This window comes from Phasianus colchicus, chromosome 2 (genome assembly GCF_987193195.1).
Source record: "Phasianus colchicus chromosome 2, bPhaCol1.hap1.1, whole genome shotgun sequence".
Taxonomy (NCBI): Eukaryota; Metazoa; Chordata; class Aves; order Galliformes; family Phasianidae; genus Phasianus; species Phasianus colchicus.
In genome coordinates this window covers 91108475-91131296 of record NC_143437.1, presented here as the reverse complement: position 1 = coordinate 91131296, position 22822 = coordinate 91108475, and the positions used below count along the sequence as shown (strand labels likewise).

General features: G+C 40.1%; 1 protein-coding gene and 1 long non-coding RNA gene across 17 annotated transcripts in view; one reads left to right on the top strand and one right to left on the bottom strand.

The window, feature by feature from the left end:
* The window catches only part of DLGAP2 (DLG associated protein 2), a 453855-nt gene that overhangs the window by 124239 nt on the left and 306794 nt on the right, over positions 1–22822 (top strand). Inside the window, exon 1 of one of the 16 annotated variants that reach the window (XM_090136319.1) lies at positions 14796–14880. The exons of the other annotated variants lie outside the window; for them this stretch is intronic. The gene's annotated coding sequence lies outside the window, so the exon portion shown is untranslated. Of the gene's footprint in view, positions 1–14795; positions 14881–22822 lie in introns of those variants that run through there. 16 annotated transcript variants of the gene reach the window in all.
* Positions 15141–19144, bottom strand: LOC149919186 (uncharacterized). Its single transcript, XR_016464838.1, has 4 exons — positions 19092–19144; positions 18719–18870; positions 17720–17917; positions 15141–15937 (listed from the first exon to the last, which is right to left on the bottom strand). It is a non-coding gene; the product is annotated as an uncharacterized LOC149919186 (long non-coding RNA).

The following is a 22822-nucleotide window of genomic DNA, read 5'->3' as shown; positions in this document are numbered from 1 at the left end:
TCTCTCTTCCCCTTACTCCAGTAAATGTCATCCTGGTAAAATAAGCTCTGAGTGAATCAGTTTGATTTGTGAAATACTCTCTTCTGAAGGATGCATTTTGAAAACTACTTTTGGTATGTTATCCAAAAGTAGCAGAAATATTTCATGTCTTAGAAACATTTTAAAAAACTTTTTAACATATTTCTTCCTATAATACCTGCAATAACATGCAAATCTGGTTTGTGCATGTGTGTATATGCATTTATGTGTGTACGTATATGATGGAATATGAAAAAACAAATACTTTATAGAAGCATCTATTTAAATGTCTGCCTGGAAATGTATGCAGTATGTTCTTTTTAAAGTAGCCTCCTCCTGGTGGTACCTTCAGTAAGCTTCTCACCAGCTCCCATGGAGTGTTCTGTAAATACCCTGTGAGAATGACTAGCAGGGAGGATGATCTTGCGTAACAGGCAGCTGACTAATTTAGACCAGGAACATTGATCTACAATGACTGAAATAGCCTTAGTCTTGTTCTGTTTTTGACATTTGAAGTTTGGGGATTACACTCTTTACCTCTGTGATTCAGACTCCGGAAGTCACTGCTCATATAGTCTACCATTTTCAGGTGGAGCAAGGAAGGGATAAAACACTGCAAATACCAATGGAAGGGGAGGATTTTGGGCGTCGTGCAAGTTCCTAACATATGGAGTAGGCTGAGTTATGTTTATGTAAATTGCCTCTACCCTATACCACTTATTTAGGTAAATACCATAGTAAGGCAACTTGTCTTTCTGAGCTGGAGACCTTGTCTTCCATATTTCAGTCACCTTTCTCTGCACTTTCTCCTAATCTGTTCTTAATCTAACTAGATTAATTCAAGTTTTAACAAAGAAACGGCCTCCAAAAACTTAGTGAAATAATGCAAGTCTGTGGTCCATCCCTCACCCACGTAATCTCCAGGTTTGGACCATCCACATAAAGATGGACGGTGTGATGTGTTTCTGAGGTGCAGTGGTGTTGCCACTCTATGGCTTCTAGTTATGAAGACACTGATCTCAGTGCAGCTCTAATGGAGGCTGCAGAGAATCAGGACTTGCCCACTGTCTGCTCTGGTTGCTTGGCTGAAGCCAAGGGACGAAGCTGAGCTCACAAGGTGAGCATGTCTTTGAGCATTAATGACTGCTGATCAGTAGAGCTGCTTGGAGGTCTCCTCTGGGTTTTCATTTGACTGATGCTCAGCTCTTGCCACAGGTGTTTATACAGATTCAGAGCCACAGAGTAATATGCGGTATTTATATAAACAGCTGAGAGTCCACTGGGTGACTGCAGTTCCTTTGCCATCACTGAGTTTACTTTTCCTCTATGATCTTGCACTTTGTTAGAAGAAGCCTTAAAAAACTTTGATGCACTGTTCTACATTTGGTACACTAAGAGTCATACATCTTGTATTCTTTGCTACCATAAAAATGTGACTCATACTTCAACTAATTTTGTTTTGAATAACAGCAAATTGCATCTGAATTCCTGAGGTAGAAGGAAGTCAGGGAAAAAATAATGGTGTAGTTTGCTAGGTTTGTTTTAATCTGAATCTCTTAGGAAAACCAATGCTTTATGGAATATATGCCATTTAAAACAAACAAATAAACAAAAAACAACAGTAACAAACCCAAAAAATCCTAGAGCTTAGTTTACAAGGATGGACAGTGATAGGATGAGGGGGTATGGTTTTAAATTGAGACAGGGGAGGTTTAGGTTGGATATTAGGAGGAAGCTTTTCACTCAGAGGGAGGTGACACACTGGAACAGGTTGCCCAAGGAGGTTGTGGATGCCCCATCCCTGGAGGCATTCAAGGCCAGGCTGGATGTGGCTCTGGGCAGCCTGGTCTGGTGGTTGGTGATCCTGCACGTAGCAGGGGGTTGGAACTGGAAGATCATTGTGGTCCTTTTCAACCCAGTCCATTCCATGATTCTGTGGTTCTATGATACATTTGCCTCTGCCTCTGTTTATTTAGCTTTGTATTCTTATTATAAAAAATACATACTAAATGAGAAAAATGAAGAATAATAATAGATAAAGGAAAGAGTAGTCAGTTATGTAAATAAGCTTTATAACAAAAGGAGCACTCTTCTGTTCTTTTTTTTTTTCCTCAAACATGTCTTGCTTAGAGTCATGAGCTCAGCAGTTTTTAAAATTGGTTTGCATTAACTGCTTGTACCTAACTTGCAGAATATGTCATCATGAAAAAGCAAAACTTGTTTGAGTTGAAATTTTTTTCCTCGTTAACAAACATAAGAAGGAAGTGATGGGTAAAATTTAGAACACTATTGTATAATAAATGAGTAATCGGAGGAAATATAATGGACAACAATCTCTGCTTGCTGTTGCTCAGATACACAGCTTGTCTAAATCTAAATATATTGATTTATAAAGGGTGCATTTTTGGTGATACATATCCTGTAAGCCTGGAAAACAGTTAAGAAAAAATACTGATGTAACTGGTTACGTATTTGATTAAGCCCATATAGGAGTACAGTAAGCTACAGGGAAGTGAAGCTTTTAAACATTTGTTGCAATACAGGTTTTGGACTGTGGCAGTAAGAGAGGGGAGCTCAGAGCCATCTTCTCAAAGGCTTTTTTATTTCTGATCGGAGAAGTTCCACTGTGAGAATAGCCCAGCATACATCCCACCTCATGGCAATGGAGAGGATGAAGTCAAACTCATTTATTAGCATTTTTAAAGTGTGGGATTCGATGCTCTCAGGATTGTCAGATTCCTTGAAAATATTAGCATGGTGATGCAGATACTTGTTAATTCATTGATAGAAAGAAGAGCTTGTTCTTTGTTAGTAAAGTTTTTGCAACAGAAAGGACTATAGCCACCCTCTATTACACTCTCTGCTTTTTAATCATTTCTTCATATTATACTGATGCTCTCTTTGCTACTGACTTTAGATGCCTTCATGAAGATATGAGTGGAAAATACACTGGCTGCCTATTTGCTAAGCAACACAAGTGGTGAGGAGTTTGTGGGCTGTCTGCCTGTGGGCTCCATTCCCTTCCCCAGGACAAGAGTAGGCTTCACTCTGCGGCACTGTAAAGATGCTGCATAATCTGCTGTAATGGGCTTGGTGTTGGAGACCATTAGGATGAAGAGGTAGGTTTTGGGAAAGACTGGGATTTATTTTGGGCTGCACAGGCTTTCCAGACGTTGGGTGGCTGAGACGTGAGATTGGCCTGGGTGTTCCCGCTGGAAATCCCTGCCCGGAGGGCAGCTTGGATGCTGTTGAGAGTGTGTTGACCTGTGAATGAACAAAAGGCATCAGAGTTGCAATTATACCGTCGTAACAGCTGAGGGATTTGTTGCCCTCTAGATGGAGCTGTGCACTTGTGTTATAACGGCTTGACTCCAAGCATGAGGATTAAAGAGGGAATCTCTCATAAGGGATTGGGTGGCAGAGCCCTGCTGCAGCAGACCCCCTGCTCAGGCACAGCAGGGGACGGCAGGCTTTCCACTGCCGCTCCTACACGTGTGGGTACGGCAGAGCAGGCTGTAGGGAAGATTTCTGTTTACAGCAAAGACTTTTATCCCTGCTCCCATCCCGGGCTATTTTCTCTCAGGCTTCTGGTCCTCTGTCTCCCTGTTCACTTCTTGCAGCTCACATTGTTTCCTAGCATCTTCCAGGCCCACAGAAGCTTCCATTTCCCCAGCATCCTCATTGTCTCCTTAAATCTACCTGTCTGCTGTTCTATATGATAATGACTTTTTAATTGCTGTAATTTCTTTATACTCAATTGCTATGATTGTGAATCAGCACTATGTTTGCCTGTCCTTTAGTTTGTCTGCTAAAGTGAGGGCATGTCTTTGGTGTACTTTTAACTTCACTTGGAATGCTTTCTAAAGCTTTATTCATAGCTTTATGGGACATTTTGTTGCTAAATTGGGTTGAATTAATGTGAACAACATCTATTTTTGTTTTAAATATCATGCAAATATAGATTAGGTTGTTTATGGAATGCGATATTTTGTCATTTCTGCTCTCTTTTCTTGTCATGTTGCAGCTGAACCCCTGTATTAAGCCATTTAGTGCTGACCACTTAGGTTCCTCAACAGCTGGATCTGTGAATTCTCATTGTGCCTTCTGTGTGTATTCCTGAGCAGAAAGAAAATGTGCTTATGTGCCAGCCAGCCTCTAACATATTTTAAGTAGCATGATGTGGCAAACTTAATAGTCAGTATACAGGGGTCACTTTATTTTTTGGCGTTTCTCCCGGGAAATAAGACAGAAGCACAAGTAAGCAAGCAAGAGTAACAGAAAACAGCTTTAAAGACCAATAAATATCAGCTTTTGGTGTACTCTGCTTCCACAATTACCCAGTTTTTGTAAACTCCCACTAAACTGCTATTTTTGCTGCAGCATGGAAACAAATGCATTTGTTAAGGCTTCATGAAGAAGGAAAACCCTATTCAACTTCTCATTTATATTGAAAAATACGGAGCAAAGAATTGTTCAATAGTGTTCAAACCAGTTTCTATTACTCATGTAGCTACTGATAACTTCCACTGAAGTCATAAAGTAGTTGCCTTGTGACGTGTTTGTCCTTGAAGATTGGAGACGTCAGACAATGGATTAGACTACTTTAAATGAGCAGCCGAGCCCTCTGATTTTGTAGGAAGTACCTTCTCCAGTGTATGACTTAATGTATGCCATACATGGAAGTTGTGAAAGAAAAAGTGACCACTGCTGCTTTGTTGTTTCATGTGACCCCTCACGTGTTGCCCAAAGATTTGTTCTTTGGAAAGTGAAGGATAATGGTAAAAGTCTTGTTTGTCGACTGGGAAAAGAAAGTAATGGTATCACAGGCAGTATTCTTAATTCTTAGAGATTGTAAATCCAATTGAAATATACCCTAACAGCTCAGAACTCATCACCAAGGGTGATTTGCATATCCATCTTTTAAGACAGTGATTGTGATTTTGGGAAAGCTCCATTTGTGGCTTTTTGGATGATATTGTTTCAGTATTTGGGACTGGCAATGCTAGACGAGATTATGTGTAATTGAGTGTCGAGAGGTTTATAGTTCTTGTACAAACTGTAGCTCTATTCCAGTGCAATTCCTGCTGATGCTTTCAATTATTCTGCCTGTGTTTTCCATAGACACTGAGCACTCTGCTCCTCCTGAAAAAGAGGGAAAAGGTTCTTGATGAAACTTTTGCAGAGGACCTCTCTGAGGATACAAAGAGTGATATTAAGAGCTTTCACCTACAATAATCATCAGCAAAATCAGATAGAGGGAAAATGAAGGGAAAGGGCTGAGCTGATAAAGAGTGCATTGATTGGCTCTGTCAGATGGGTCACCTGGCTGTTAAAGGCAGGGAGCCGTGAGAAGGTGATGAAAGAGGGGGGAAATGGGATGCTTGGGTGTAGCAGGGGTGGTAGTGGTGGTGGTGGTGGTTGTGGTGGTGGTGGTGCAGGTGATGCAGGTGGTGGTGCAGGTGGTGGTGCAGGTGGTGGTGCTGGTGGTGGTGCTGGTGGTGGTGCTGGTGGTGGTGCAGGTGGTGGTGCAGGTGATGCAGGTGGTGATGCAGGTGGTGATGCAGGTGGGTTTGCAGAATAACAGGCAAAGCTGTGAGCAGACTCACCTGGCATGTTGCTATGAACCTCAGCAGAGAACTACCTGCGTTAATAGAAGTAAGAAATGAGTTTTAGTGGCTTAATGGTATATCAAATGACAGTGAATCTGGGAAATGGAAGGTTCAGCCAGTTTGATATTTATGTAAGAGTACCAGTAGGAAGAATCATGCAGAGTACTGTAAAATAAAGGAACTCCCCCAAACATTAGTTTTACATATAGCTATTTCTTACTCCAGCAGAATCTAATCAGGGAAGACCAACTTTTAATTTTCTTAGAAACAGGAAGATATACAGTGATGCTAAATGTATTCCTCTGAATTTGGCTGGCTCAGTCCCCAGCTGATGTTTCTCATCTGGCACCCGCTATAGCGTTTTCTGGTTTTCAGTTCTGTGCTGGCCAAGAGCAGAGTGCTGCTCCTCACATGCTGCTGAAGCTGCTGCCTAATGAGGCATTCCCACCGCAAGGCTTCTGCTGCAATAACCATCCCTGTGCCCAGATGGGTGATAACATGCCTCAGCTAACGGTCAAAACTTTAAAAGGTAAAAGCAACACAGATATAAGGCTGATAAACCAAAGAGATTTTCCTTTTTTCTTTTTTTTTTTTTTTCCTTTTTTTTTTTTTTTCTGTCTGAATAATTTTGGTGCATTTGGTGAATTTTAATGCTTATGAAAATGAAAGATTGTATTGGAGGCAAAGCAAGTGTAGGCAGTAACCATAGTGACTTCTACACATATAAGCTTGCCAGTGTGCTTCAGTTCCAGTCTGCAGAATTCTAGTGATAGACATTTGTAGAGTCTTATTGGGCAGTTACAGTGAAGGGTTGATGCAGGGGGGTCCCTGTCCTTTGCATATGGTCCTATGGTCATAGAAACACAGCGCTCTTCTGCCAAGTTTGTCTTGGAGGTCAAATCTGAATCAAAGGTTGCCACTGTGAATATTAATGTCACTGCTGATGCTTTTCCATTGAGTGCTGCTGGGGTTAAATACTCTCTTGGCGATACTTGCATTTTTGGCACATCGTTCTCTGGCCCTCAGCCACAATTAAAGACGAGGTGGTGGACAGTTGGGCAGAACTATGCACTTCTGAACTACTGCTGGAGGATTTTAGTTCCTGTTCCTTACCCCTGTAACCAGTCCTGAATCCATTGTCTTCCTGCAAGAAACATGAAACTTAATTGAAATAATCTACCAAAAGCCTAATTCTTCTGTTTCGTTTGCTATGTCAGGAATAACTTCGCTATTTTTAGTGGCCCTGCTAAGCAGACCTTTCATTGCACATTTTAACAGCCACAGCTTACGCTAGAAAGCTCTGCAATTATTCAAGATTTTAAAAAAAATGTCAAAGGATGTAGCTTGGGTCATCTTGAGAACTTTGTTTTGGGCTGGAAGCAAGACTCCCTGAAATTAAAAGGTGGGCTGGCTGAGGAGTTGGATGATGTATCTGCTGTTACATGAAATTATTATGTATTTCAGTATTGAACACTGTATGGTATATAATTTCATGAATGTCCTCTGGGGTTTCCATCATTACAAAAATGCAGTTTTCCTACCCCACATTGAGCATATATGTATTTTATCTCCCCACCCCCCCCCCAAAAAAAAAAGCATTAAATATAATTTAGCTTAGTTTCTGAAACAAAAGGCAATAACATGCACTATTGATAATTTTTATCTTTGTATTGCACAGCTGTTTACCTTTATTCTTTAAGTTAACACGTAAGATTGAAGAGAGTTTGTATCAGAATGTATTTTTAATGCATATTGTGGGACCCACTGTACTATGTTTTTTCTTATAACCACTGTACCTTGTTTTTTATGTCTGCCAATGGGGAAAGCTATTTTGAGCACTGTAGGTTTTTCTGCCTTTGAAATGTTTGCTGGTGATATGCAGATACTTTAGTTTGACTTCCCAAATTTACTGGGGATGGAAACAGCACATTAAGCTGGTGTGTATGTTCAGTATGAAGTCGGGCCTCAAAAGAGCAGCCATTCACTAGGGCTTTGTAAAACAGTTAGAAGCAGCCCTTGCTTGAGGACCTCTCAATTTGTTTAAACAAAAACAGAAAGTCTTTCTTTCCCTGGTTTGATTTCAAGTGGATGTGCCAAGGCGTTGTGTGAACTGTTTTCTTGAGGTTTAAATGCTCATCTGAGATGCTCAGAAACAGCAACAAAAATACTAAGCCCTATATCTTTTTTTCCTAAGAGCTAAATCATTCCATCTCACTTAACTAATGTATTGATTGCCTTTATTGAGTGCATAATAGTTCTGAGTTTATGAGCTGTGATGCCTGGAAATGGATTAGTGCCAGTGGCTGGGATAAGATATGGCCAGGAGACAACTATTTTATCTCATGGCAACTTTTGCGGTTACAGAACCTGACTTTAGTTGACCTTCAGAACAAAGTTTGTCATCTTGGATCACTGTGTATCAGCCTGAACAAGGATTCTAATGTGATCTCAGTCCCTACAATGAGTTTCCACTTGCAAAGCCCTGAACTCCAGCACTCCAGCACACATCAGTATTGGGCTTACTTAGTAATCATATGTGCAACCTATGATACAGGTCATGTGAAGAAGAGCCTTATTTACATATCAAGATTATGTTATTACACCCACTAGCAAGTAGCCATGGAATATTAATGAGAACTTGTGTGCTTTTTAACTGCCCTGGCCATGCCTGAGGTGTTGATTCCACACAGGAGCACAGGTGTGGGGTTTCTCCTTTGGACACAGGGCCCTTACAGAAGTTTTTCAGTATTCTGCAGCTGCTGGAATATGTCCCTCTCCCCTTTCCTCAAAATGTTGCTCATCTGCTTTTACTTCTCACTTCTCCCTGATTCTTTTTGCTTGGTTTCTCATACAAAGCCCAGTCTCAAACTCATGCTCTTCTTATTTCCTGGGCTAAAACTTCAGACCCTACTTTTCAATAAGTTTGGCTTGTAATACAAGTGTTTCTTTCTTCCTTTTCCCTTTCCTTTTCCCTTTCCCCTTCCCTTTCCCTTTTCTTTTCAAAGACATAAAATGCACAAGTAGACACACAAGTAGACAGCAGAAATCATGTTAACCATTATTTCCAGGAATTTAGACTTAACAGCGCATGTGGGGACTTTCTGACTTTCAACTGTGTGACTGGGTGGAAGCACAATCAGGACTTGATCCTGCTGGTATCACTGCTTACCAAAATCTTATCGATTCTAGTGTCTAGCCAGAGCCTCTGTGGTCAAGCATCTACACAGCAAGCTTTTGTCAGTGTAGGTCTCTCACATATGTAAAATAAGTTTTGCCTTTGTTTGAAATCCCTAATGCCTTAGAGCAAACTGTTCTTGGACATTTACAGTGTTTTTTGTTCACCTCTGCAAACTTGCAAGCATTTAAATCATATGTTTAAGACCGAACATCAAACCAAAGCATTCTAGTCTTTGCCTTTGCTATCTTCATATTTTGTTATTGTCATACTTGGTAACTGAAAATAAATGTGAAGATGGAAGTTCCAGCTTCAGAGAAAATATCTGCTTTCCCACTTGCATACAGCTGACATGAGCATGCCATGATCTAGGAATCCCATTCCAGTGTTTTTCTCTGAAATGTTGCTACTGACACACATTTGCAAACTGGTCACATTTGCAAACTGTCCACACTGCTTCAGGATATAGCAGGTTCTGTATCTAGTCAAGGGAGAACGTATTATTTGGTGTGATTTTTGCCCAGAATCTCCTCATCCTTCAGCTATCTTCAAGCCCTTCTTCTTGGCAATATTTTCAGTATAGTTTTCAGAATAGTTTCTTAGGGTGCCAGCTTTAATCTTGTCATCAACTCTATTGCTCACCTTTCAAAGAAACTAGGAATGCATAAAATGCAAAAACTGATAAGAAATCATTGTGCCACTCTGTCGCCTATTTCATCTTAGAAAATCTGAAAGGAGTAAGGGAAAGATATGGGGAAGGATGGCAAAGGGAAAGAAGAGAAAGGAGAAAGGGAAGAAGACAAAGAAGGAAAGGCAAGGAATACAGGAGTGCAAGTGAAAGAACTGTGTTTGTGATGTGACATAGATAAAGAAAAAAAAAAAAGGTTAAAAAGATAAAAGCCTGCCATTTGCCACAAATCATCTGGAGCTGTTTTCACTCAAAACCGTAACGGCTCAGAAAGTTCACTGATGACACTGACAGGCTCAGACCAGTGGTTTTGGAAGCTGTGTTAGCTGAGAAGAACATTGGTAGATTTGGTAAAAATCACACGTCAGCTAGAAGATTTGTTAAAAGTTAGCAGTGCAAAGTTGAGACAGTTCTCAGCTGCCTTGAGCTTACGTTTCTCCATAGGAGAGCAAGTGTTTACTGTTCATTTTTCTTTTCCAAGTATCACAGATTTCCCAAGATACAAATTTCTTGGCTACATTCTGAAAATGAAAAGGGCTGGAACCTCTGGAAAGGAAAAAACAAATTCCAAAGAATTTTTTATTCTCTAAATTAAGATCTCTAGAGATGTTGTTAAGAAGAAACAAGTGGACTTTTAGAAGCAGCTAAAAGGCATTATTGGTACATTTCTTGTGTTGTATTTTTATGGGTTTTTTAAGATTGTCTTTCTCTTTGTTTCTCAACACTTGCATTGCAAGCTAGGTAGAAGTTTTTACTGGATGACCTCTGTCTCTTCCTAATAGGCTTCCTATGGAATTGAGGTCTACAGTAGAAGCAGTAGCAGCATTTTGCACACCTGATTATGCCATAAATGTTTCAACACAACTCCCGTCAGAGCAGTGGGGAGTTCCACTGAGGGGAAAACAACTTAGAAAGGTGCATGGTTTCAAAAGGAAAATGACATGAGACAGAACTTTTTATCCATTTCTTCCAATCTTCCAAATTACGGTGATTTATTTAAGAGGGTCAGTAGATGCAAAGTATAGTAATTAACAAAAAATAGGCTAACTGGGCTTTGAAAAATGAACCCCTCCCTCTTAAGCATTTTAAATATTTCTGATCTCAATTATTTTATTATTGGTATGGAAATGAAAATTACCTGTTCTCCCATCAGAGGAAGTCACTTTTTACTTGCTAGATATTTTTTACAACTGTATTTCTAGTGTAGTTTGAAATTAAAACTAACATCCATGTTTTCCTTGGTAAAACAGCATTGCAGCTGGTGGTATAGAAATGAGCTTATGAACAGATATTTGCTTCTTATTTTGTCCATTAAGTAAAAATATATAGGGATTTTTATTCCTGAGAAAATATTTAGGTATTAGCAATAGATATTTCTTGGGTTTTATTTTGTTGGGTGTTGAGATTTTGACAAGTAATTAGAAGTCATAGAGTGTTCTTTAGCATCATTATTATATTCTGACAAATTGCATTAGGCCAAGATCTCCCTTCGGAGTTTTCTGTGGTCTTGGTGAAAAGCAATAGTGATGAATCTCAGAAGGATTTAAGGAAGAATCTTTTCTTGAAGAATCTTTTCTTAAGTACAGAAACACAATGCATCTGGTACTAATGTTTGTCCAGTGTGCCACTTAGGTTAGTCTCAAATACTCCAGAGCTTTTAGACATGAGAAGACCTGGCTAAAAGAAACAGGATGCACATTTTAATTCTAACAGTAATTGTTCTCCTACTCTGTGTCCGGAAATGGATGACAAGAAAAAATCCACTTTTCACTGGTACTGATCGTTGGCTGCTTGCAGATTAAAGAGGTGAGCATTGTAATTCCTTTATAGTATAATTTTTGTTTGGTTTTACGTATTTCCACTGATTAAAGATAAGTTACGGGGCCACTTACTGGACACAGCACGCTTTCGTTCAACTCAAATTAGCAGACAAAGTTTGTTTAACTGAAAAAGTGTCTTCCATCTCTGAAGATACTATCCACTCAAATATCAGTGGGTGTATTAGAAACACTGTGCTGGTAGAGATAACAGCTGGAATGTAACATTTTACTGCCTCCTCCCTTTCAGAATGGAGTTTCCAAACCCCAGTGGTGTTTCCAACTCTGTTTTATGACTTGGGTCTCAATTCTAATTAGTGGAAGGTCTACATGTTTTACAGAAGATCCTATCTGCTTATTCTCTGCCCAAGAATGTGCAGATTTATAGACTGGCCAAAATGTCTGGAGAGATCTAGTTTCCAAGTCTGCTGGAAAAGAATAATTATGCCCAGTAAAAGGAAGACGGTAGAATTGAGAAGGTAGTCTGAGGACATTACAGCTTCTTTTTTAGGATATCAGTGCTTTTATTACAATCTCAAGTGTAAAACAAAGATGTTAAGAGGGGTAGAATATTGTCTTGTTGGTTTGCAGTTTTCTCATATGTCCATTGGTTGCTTGCTTAATGTTGATTATTGTGGCTTAGGACAGTCTCCCCTGCACCAAGTACAACAGCTTTCTTCACTAGTCACTGGATATGAACAATCACTAATCACAGCATAATCCTTCAGCCCACTTCTGAGACAGGAATGTCTTTGGGGTATTTTCTCACAGTATCTTCCAGCACAAGTGGGAACTGCTTGGAAACAGTGGTCCACTCTATTTCTTATGAAGTCCAGGCATCTTTAATCAAAGATCAGAACCACCAAGGCATCTTCCACTGTGCTGTGTTTAACATCCTCCACTGCATAGGAAAGCTCTGCTTGCTCATTACTGCATGCCCAGTAAGCTCAAAACTAGGTTTAGGAAGAGTGGTGTCATCCCTTGGCTCAGATGTTGAAAAAGATACTGTTCTAAGAAAATGCATGCCTTCCTACTATGGCCTGAAAGAGCCTTAGAAGTCTTTGTACATTATACCAAGACAATCTGACATTTGGCTTTTCCCAAGGCAGGACTGAGTTTGATGGAACAATGATGAATATTCTTTTAAGCTATTTTCTGCCTTTTTTTCCCCCTCACTACCATTTCATCATTTTTTATCTAGACAAGAGAGACACTTTTGGACCATCAATCTCTGTTACACTCACACATGCTTCTACTTTCCAACCATTTCTTGTGTTACAGAAACACATGGAGAATATTTATGCGGTCTGGACATGTAGAATATATGTTATTCTACTTCTTCCCAGTACTGAAAGGGTTATGATCCCCAGACTCAAAGTAGCATTTATGTCCTTGCCTAAATGGCATATCTGGGGAGATTGGCTACCTTGACAAAGAATACATTCAGGATGGAGGGAGAAAGAGAGCACCTGCTCATGTCTCAGCTGCTATTCAGTGCTCTAAAATATTTTTCTCCATTGATTTCATCTCTGAGGAAAGAGTTCATCTCTTTGGGGTGTTTTCAGAAAATCCATTGGCTTTTCTGCTTTCACAGCAAAACTTTGTCTTGTAGCCATGGGTGCTGTGTTCAGATTTTGCCTTCACCCCTCCTAGACCTGACATAAGTTACTGTGGTAGTGCTGCTTTTATTGCTAACATTTACACCACTTGCATTTGGGTTCTTCTCTATTTATAATACAAAAATTTAGCAGAGGATGGCCTCTGCCTCAAAGATATTATGAAGTAAATGAAAGGTACTGCAAGCGCCACATGCAGTGGAGGAGCTGCATATTGCAAACTGGGCTCTGCTGTGGTCAGAGTACACCAGTGGAAACATACAGGCAGGAACTACAATTTTTGTGCTTTTAAGCATTAATGTTTTCTACCCCAAATCCCCGGCACGATATAAGTTCTAGTGAGTATTGCCCAAACAGCAGTAGGGATGGATCCTAACACTGTGCCTTCCTGTCTGCAAATTAAAAAGGAGGTGTTGAGATGCAGTTACGTCTGTTCAGACCAGGATTTTGTAAACCAAGATCTTTGCAGATAACATTGAATAATGGTCTCAGATTGTGGGTTGGGTTTTTTTTGCTTGTTTTTGTTCTTAAACTGAGGTCCTTCTTTTGAAGGTTTTTTTGAACATCTGCCAGAAAAAAATATTAAATACAAAGTTCTTCAGCACTTTGCCTCCACCACTAGGAGCAGCTAAGTCTCTTCCCTTGGGGAAGGGATGGAGAAGCAAGTGAGCCTTGACTCACCTTTAATGCTCCTCAAATCGTGATATGCTAAGGCAGGCAGATGGAAACTCATTTTTGTTAGCTGTGAGTATCACAACATTTCCCAAATATGTATATCTAATTGAATGATTTTTCCTACAAAAACACTGATCTGACAAATCCATGCATGATGCACCAGTTAGTGCATGAACAAACTGGTGTAGCAGACTGGATTTCAAACAGTCAAAGGGTATTTTGTTACAGAGCTCATATTCTAAGCTACTGGGACAGGCAATTGAAGCAGTTACTAATTCTAAAAGTACTCCCTAAGAGTGGGTTAATTTGTGCATCACAGAAGCATCAGACCTTTTTGTTGTCAAGGTATATTTTGCAATTGCAAGAAAAGAATATGTACAGTCTTTAGTGTTTGCTAAAAGCTAATTGGCAGCTACACTTCTTAACTGAGAGGGATATTGCTCATATCTGTCGGTATCCTCGTGAGTGCATGAGGCATTTGAAAAGGTGCCACTGCTCTCTGGTTATGCTTTATTTGCCTTTACTACTTCTCTTTTTTTTTATTATTATTATTACCATTTATTTATTAAAATGAGCTCCACCAGACAGGTTTAATGTTTCTTTTCGTTTTCAGATGATTCTGCAGGTTTCATGATATCACATCAGCAGAAGCTGCTGTAGATTGATGGGACCCCATCAACCACCCTGCCCACTCAATATTATAAAGATTTGTGTCGTCAGTGGTTGTGACGTTTGGTAGGAAGTTGCCCATTTATGGATACTAGAGCAAATGATATCATCACAATAGGTGGCTCCTGTCTAAATAGGATCATTTGTGAAATGAGATTACAGGCATTTATCTGGGAAACAGGAGACAGAGGCACCTGTTTTATGTAATTGATATCCTGGGGACTTATAGTGTACAATAATTAAGAAAAATCTTCCTTTCTAATTCTATTATGTGGGAAAAAAACCCTCTTTTTTTTCTGCCTGCATAAAACAAACCCCACTTCCACATGGAATAAGCTCCAGACCATGTTTTCTATTATGCTTGAATATATGGGACATGCATTGCAATCCTATGCTTGCCACACTGCTGCAGTATACTTGTTTTGCAGAGCTCTGTAGCAGGCTAGTCAAAGCTGTGACTAACCAGACCCTTGGATACATACTCTAATCTCTGGCCTTTATTTTTTACAATGAATTTGATTCATTCTTTGATGGCATATTTTTTCTGATTTGCGAGAAGCTTCATGCTCTGTGTTTGGATGCTGACTGCAATACAGCAATAGTCTTTGATACGGTAAGTCAAAGATGACTCATTTCTTACTCTCGTGCCTTCAATTTATACTTTCTACAACACGATCTCGTCAGGTAGAAAATGATGTGTTAATTAATGTTGAAGGAGTTAATTTTCAACAGATGCTTTTCCCTTCCCTCCCCCCAGTACTTTGCACCATGGGTTTTTTTCCTCCTCATGAAAGCAATAGGTTTGAACTGACTTTAAGTAAAATGCTTTTGCTCTATTATTTTTAATAATATTGCCAATATTTTGTCCTGTTCTGCAATTTCAAGAATGAAGAAGAAAATATATCACACACACAGATCTGGGACTTAACATGTGATGCTAGAATACGATAAGTTCAGTCCAGTATTAACCTTTATTACAGCGAGCATGATTTGAAAGGCAAGAATCTTTGGGGAATTTATACTTCAGATAAAGTAGGAAGGTTTCAGTTTTCACTTGAGAATTCATGTAGCCAGGTCCATACATTTACAAGAGCCCTTATTTTATGTGCAGGCAGCGGAGAGAAAATGCCTTACAAAAAGACAGTTCCCTTTGTATGCAGCGTGCAGGAGAAGATTCAGTAGTACCCCTTATCAAGTGCACTGTGTGAGATAAGAGCAAAAAAACCCACATATTCACTGCACAGTGATAGGAGCCTCTACAATGCAGAAACGTGGCTGAGAAAAATGCTACCTGGCAGAAATATTCTTTGAAGAGCTTTAAAACAGTGCTGTGATCACACATGCAACATGCCCTCTTTCAGACAGCTAAGTGTACAGGAGAGGTAAAATTTGACATAGGAATGTTTTTTAGAGAAACAGCAGTCTGCAGCAGAGGTCTGGAGGCACACTAGGTTACTGGGTCTCCCCTGGTGAGATTCGTTCAGTCCTGGTTTTAGAGCTGGGCAACTTTGCTGCAAGTGAGCAGTGCTCAGATGGCTTGCAATGAGTGCCTTTGGAAAGTATTCTTTCTCTCTTTTTTTTTTCCCCATTTTTTTTTTTTTTTTCTTTTCATGCGTTAAACTTCTCAAGAGCAGAGGGCTTTCTCATCACCCTTCTTGGTTTGGGTGTGCCTATAAAAAACAATAATTAACAAAATATCAGTGCATTTGTATTTGTCAGTATAGGCTTCCGACGTGCAAGTGAAATAGCTCGCTTTTCCAAAGTTCATTCACAAACAGAGCCAACAGAGGGAAAAAGAAGCGAGGTCTGTGTGAAATCAGAACAAAGCTGTAGGCTGGCTGTCATCAGGCTGTAATTACTGTGGCTTTTCCACTTCTGCTGAGAAGTTTTCAGGTTTGATTTCTGCATTGCCAATGTGATAATTTTACAGGCATGCGTTAGCGTCAGCTCACACTTGCTGATAATTAGTTCACGGATCCATATCTGTCATGTTTTCCTGTCGTTTGAGACAGCCTACATCCTTTGAATTTAGCAACAAGTGATCAGTGTGATCATGTACTGCCCCACATCGTGCACTCTGAAACGGATCTTTGGAAATGTAAAGGCAGTTGAATAATACTTACTAGGTGCATAAAATATGTATGGTTAGTGAAATTTGTGACCACTGGCAGCCTTTTTTGAATGAAACATGCTGTTGTAAAATGCTTGAAGGCAAGTGGAGGTACATCAGCATAGGAACCTGTTAAACACTAGCACTTTGCCTGACAGCATCCTTTGCTTTTGCAAAAAAAGCACAAAACCAAATAAAAAAACAGCAAAGAAAACACAGAATAAAGGCTATCTTCTCCTCAGCAATGTGTAATTAGACCTGCTCAATATGTTCCACGGATGTTATTTCACTGTAAATGTCTCATACGGCGATTTAGAAAAGTGAAGACATTTCCACAGATTTCATTTCTGCATGTTAAGCAGAAGCTGCAGGAAAGTGGCATGTTCTGCATGTAGAGGCCACGTTACATGCTCTGTAATTCAGGCATTCAACTGCTCATAGCTTCGCTGATCAAATTCCAAATACTGAGCAGTGTGCAGGATGCACTGCTTGGAGAATAGACCTAAAGAAATCATTGCGCAGTCAGTGCTTTTTGTCCTACACCTGTATTTTATTTTATTTTTTTAATTGCATTAGTAATTTTCTGCCAGTTCTGCCTCTGCTGTATAATTTCCCACTAAAGGAAAGCATATTTGGCAGCAGCTTTTCATAACTAACAAAATGACTTAAAAATTACAGGACAGATAATCAGTTAGAATCACAAGCATACTGGAGGATATATAAATAAAAGCATTCCACCCATTGTGCTTAAAACAGCATATACAGCTCTTAGCTGAATTTAGCAAATGTAGAGGAGGAATGACTGTAGCTTAGGGCACAGTGTTCCACTTTTGCTTTATCTAGTAACTTTGTAACTGATGTATCCAGAAGTGCTAGGACTGTATTGTAGATAACATTATTAATGACGCTCCCTAATATTATTTGTTGCCTTCTTTTATTACCGATATGTTAGAAATCTCAGATACATTTTTCTAAAAACTTTTTCTTTCTCCTTTCATTTCTGTTCTTACATACAGGATGTCATGCTCTTTGCTTTATCATTTCAGTAAGTTCACACAGTTAATAATTTTATTTTATTTTTTTGAGGAGAAAGGCTTGAATTTGAGCTGGAGCATACCAGGGAAAATCAAGAATAACTGCACTTATGTACCTCTGCTTTTATGAGTGTAGTATAAATGAGATCAAATGAATGTCTCTGACATGAACACGAAAGGTGTTAAGCGTGCACACAAAGTACAGCATACGTGGCCCACATCCCTGCGTGCCCTAACTGCTATCAAATATAAAATCCTAGGAGACGTTCTAAAGTAGTAAGGAAAAGCAGCTGGCTTTTTATACTTACTTAAAAAGGAAGTTGTGTTCACTGACAGGACATGAATATAGCACAGGGTCTGTCAGTGCTGGCTTCACTTTCTCTGAATACCACAGGCTTTTTTTTTTTTTTTCTAATAGATACATGCTTCAGAAATCCTGCCCAAGGTCAAGCGCGGAGGGCTGCATTATGTGTGAAACCACACAGCCTCGACTGGAGACCCTGTGGCTAAATCAAATTAAAATGCTTTTAGTTTCTTATTGTGAAATATAAAAGATTCATACCTGCAACAACAAATGATTTGCATGGATTGGTCCAACACAAATTATGGCTGCCATATAATTAAATTGTCTTTGACAGATACACTTGAAAAATTGATATTAAAGCCTGATCATACAGGACAGCATGAATACCAGCAAAGTATGCAGAAAGCAGCAAAGAAGTTCTGCTTAGCAAACCATTAATTCTTCTTAGCAGCACGTTACCAAGGTACAAATAGGGTAACAAGTCTGTTACTGTCAAACAACCTGCACAGGAAAGCAGTCAGTGGTATATAGATTAAACCACACAGTAATTCAGAGATCTCTTTCATTTTGGTGAAGGAAAGCGTAGCTGCCTGAGTCACCTTTAACATCTTAAGATATCCTTTTTACAATTAATAAATGCTATCACAACATTTGTGGTAGGAAGTTATTTGCTGTATTGAAGACTTAAAGCCCATTAAAAGAACAAGATTCGAAGCAGAAAATTGTGCAAGGATTTTGCATTTCTATGCAATTTCTGAGAAAGGTTCAAGTTTGAGCTGATCTCTACAGTAACACATTGTGAAAACAGTCATGTTTTCCTCCCAGTTCCTAACACTGTGTGTCTCTTGATACAAGAGCAACAACACCCTTTATAAATTTCAGTTCCTTTTCTAGGTGACCTGCCATCATCAAATCCTTGTACCTAAGGCTTGAACATGCTTCTGCTGAAGTTGCTGGCAAAACACTTAGTGGCTTAACTGGGATCATGATAAGGGCAACTCACCATTTAATAATCCAGGCCAGAAGATATCAGGCTGCTTTTTCACTTGTTCAATACAGGCTCTTTTCCTGCAAGCAGCAACCTCACACCAGCTTATCAGGAGAACAAAGTCCTTCAGACTTCGTGTGCTCTGTCCAGGGGAAGCAAGGACAAGCCTAGCACAGAAAGATCATAGAATCACAGAATATCCCAAGTTAGAAAACACCAATAAGGATCACCAAGCACAACTCCTGATAAACTTTCCTGTAAGGCAGGGCAGAAGTTGTGACAGTCCTTGCTGTTCCCAGAGATGCAGCTGAGGAGCAATATACATCACCCCAACAATCAAGAGCCACCCAAGTCCTCTACTTTGGAAGCAAAGGGTGGAAAAACACACCTTGGTCACCTTGGAGCCTTCTCTTCTCCAGGCTGAAAAGATGTTAATTCAGCATAAAGCCACAGTAACTGCATTGCTGGAATTTCACCTGTAAGCAATAAGCAAATCTGAGTAGAGGGAGTTCACTTGTTGGTGGATTGGAGGAAGTAGTGAGTTCTGTATTGCTTTGAAGTGTGACCCTTGTTGAGGTTTTTGTTTTGAGGGAATTGGATGTTTTCTGGGAGGAGCTTTTTCTTAGAAAGTTCTTCAATATCATTACAAGCTGGGGAATGAAAAAATTGAGTGCAGCCCTGCCAAAAAGGGCCTGGGGGTAATGGCAAATGGGAAGGTGGACGTGAGCCAATAATGTGCCCTCACAGCACAGAAAGCCAACCATATCCTGGGCTCTAAGTAAGCATGGCCAGCAGGTTGAGGAAAGTGATCTTGACCCTCTGCTCTGTGCTGGTTAGTCTTCATCTGGAGTGCTGTGTCCAGATATGGAGTCTGCAGTACAGGAGAGGCATAGACCTGTTGCAGTGTGTCCAGAGGAGGGCCACAGAAATCATCCAAGGGATGGAACACCTCCCTTTGAGGACAGGCTGAGAGAGCTGGGGCTATTCAGCCTGGAGAAGAGAAGGCTCCAAGGTGACCAAATAGTGACCTTTCAATGTCTAAAAGGGAGCTACAGGAAAGAAGGGGACAGACTCTTTAGCAGGGTTTGTGGTGATTAAAAAGAGGGGAAATGGTTTCATGCTTATAGAGGATAGATACTGGTTAGATATAAGGAAAAAGTCTTTTACAGTGAGGGTGGTGAGGCACTGGAACAGGATGCCCAGAGATGTGGTTGATGAGCCCTGTCCCTGGAGGCTTTCAAGGTGAGGAGGCTCAGGCCCTGGGCAACCTGATCTAGGTGTTGTGTCCCTGTTCATTGCAGGGGGATTGGATTAGATGACTTCTGAAGGTACCTTTCAATCTAAGGATTCTATGATACATTCTGCTGGCTCTCTGCTGCTAGACGCAAGGAATTTGTTAAACTCCCTGAGGCCCTTCATCTCTCCCTGCTCACATCAGCTGGGAGAGGGCATGGACCTGGGGGCTGCTCTGCTTTTCTCTGTTTTTAGCTTTTAGTTCTAGTTTTCTTCATGCATTTTTAATTCTATAAATGTTATCAGTATCTCTTTAAGTATAGTGTTGTCCTCTCAAACATTGTTCTCACATCTGATTTATTTTCTTCCTCCCCCTGCCCAACTGCTGATAGAAGTAATAGGCAAGAACTAAAAGAAATTAAAGGCATATTTTTTCTGTTCACTCAGTGTGTTTGACAGCATTTTGTATCTATTCAGCCCCACTGCTTCTTCAGTGGAATTATTTGGCTTCTTGTGCAGGCTTAGTAGCATCTGTAAGGAAAAAGCATCTTAAACCAAGAGGAATAATACTGTAACAACAAAAAGACTGGCAGGCAAAGTAGCTAAATCTCAGAGGGACTCTGCATTTTATTGAGTGTATAGAGTTGATAATATTTTTCTCATAAATATGCAATCTGTATACATCTTGATAGATGTCATAAAAGCCTAAATTAGGTCTTTCAATTAGACAATTAATTTGTGCTATTGCTCTGAACTGCCCTTACAGCATTTATCTCCCCCTTTTCAGCTTGTCATGGTGACGTTTTGTTATTCCTCTAGTGCAGCCATCCGAAGGGTTTGCATCCTGCCCACAGAAACTTGTTCTTTCCCAGTCCCTGTCTGAAGTGCCCCAGATGTGCTGACTCTGCTCTTTCTGTGGCTATGTTCCAAGCACAGCAGATAACTTGTTGATCAGAGTGATGTGGGGCCTTTTGAGGCTGATGCAGGAAAAGATCTGAAATGAGCACCGAGGCCGACTTCCTCTGTAAGCCTCTTCAGTCAGAAGTAATAAAAAGCTTGTTATGTTTACCTGAACTAAATGTTGGGTTCCTAAAACAAACAAAATGAGTAACCAGTTAATACTAACCTCTTGTGAGGCTGTCTTGGAAGGTAGTTGCAGCTAGTTTTGATATCGCATTTTCCTTTCATGTTCCTACAAAATAGTGTTTCTCTGTTACAATTTCCATTCTTACAGCACCTATAATTCAAATGAAAGACAAAAGCTTCCTGGAATAGAGCACTATATATGTACAACATCATTTTTGTAGGGGGAAACAAAAACAAGCACAGTTCCTTAACACTGGCAGTGCATCTATCAAAATGGTTTCATCAGGGTGAAGGAACAGACAAAACCAGGTTTGGGATCTTGAGCTAACAACACCAGCAGACCCAATTCAATGTGAAGACTTACTGAGTAAGAGAAGTCGGATGGCACAAGGCACTTCTCAGGAATAGTTTGCAGTAGCATTGTTCCATATTCTAGGTGCTCTTGTGACTTTCTATATGGGTTCATGGCCATGCTCTGGCAAGAGGTTCTGACTTAAATCCCACAGTGCTGGCTGCAGTGTGGACTTGCTTGTAGCTTCATTGCTGTCAGTTTGCGTGGCTCTTACACTATTCAAGTCAGTATTCACACTGCGTCCTGCAATGAAGCACTGTCTTACAAAAGAAAGGAGTAGTACTAACAGTGTGAGTGCACTGAAGATGAAAATGAGTAGGAGCTTCCCCTTGGTTTTGGCAGGCTCTGGGATAAGGTGCTGTGGAAAAAGGGAAATGCTTCTGACAGAGAAAAACCCCGTTCCTGGGAGCGTGCACATCACATCAGCCTTTGCAATTGGTCTCCCTTGAAGCTCGTTGATCTATTGATTTGGATCCCTCCTGTGCCAGTTGTGCAGGGGCTTCTTATCTCGCTCTTGATTCCCAGATAGGACAAAGCTGTCTAGACAAGAACTGCTTTGTATTAAACCCCTCAGTGTACAATTTAAGCTTGAGGATTTATGGATACATCCATGCAAGAGCAGATATTATTTTAAGATATTTATTATAATGTAATATTGAGATTCACTTCTGATTTCTCTGGTTCTCCTAAGATCTCATGCTCATATGTATATGCATGCATTTTTAGTTAGAGGAGCAGGCAGAGCATTGTGTATATCCCCCAAGGTGCTGCCGGGTATTGTGAACCACAGCATCCAGAAAGGGTGTCAGACACCTCCTGGTGCCTCCCCTCATCAGCCCCTGTCCCACTCTGTGGCTGCACATGCCATGCACTGTCCCTGGCCCTACAGCTCCAGCCCTGGGCTTAGCATCTACCCTCACTGCTTTAAACACAGGTGTGCATTTCTCAGATAAGCTCTTTCAGCAACTTCTTACGTTCTCAATAACTGAATGAGAAGAAGATAGATAGATTTTGAACTAATAGTCATTGTATACTGATGGGATTCTGAGGTGAATGCAACTGTTGATAAATAAATTTAAGATTTCCACTCCTAATTTCAATATGAATAATTAACAGCCTCCCTCAGACTCAGGGCTGCAAATTAACCAGTTCATAAATACTTCAGTTGTCACTGTTTCATGCAGTGACAGTGTTTATTCTGATCTTTGTCGGCTGTGCCCCTGGGGGACCAATATATGATGGTTGTTTTTTCTTTTTTTTTTCTTTCTTCAGATATGTAACAAATTAATCCCTCTCAGGTATTTTTGGTTCACTTCTATGCTCATGTGATTAATGGAGATAATACAGGAAATTAATACTTGAATATCTGAGGAAGAAACCTGTGGGATATAGACATTCTTCCTGATTAAAAAAAAAAAAGAAAGAAAGCAGGAGGACCCTGCCAGGCA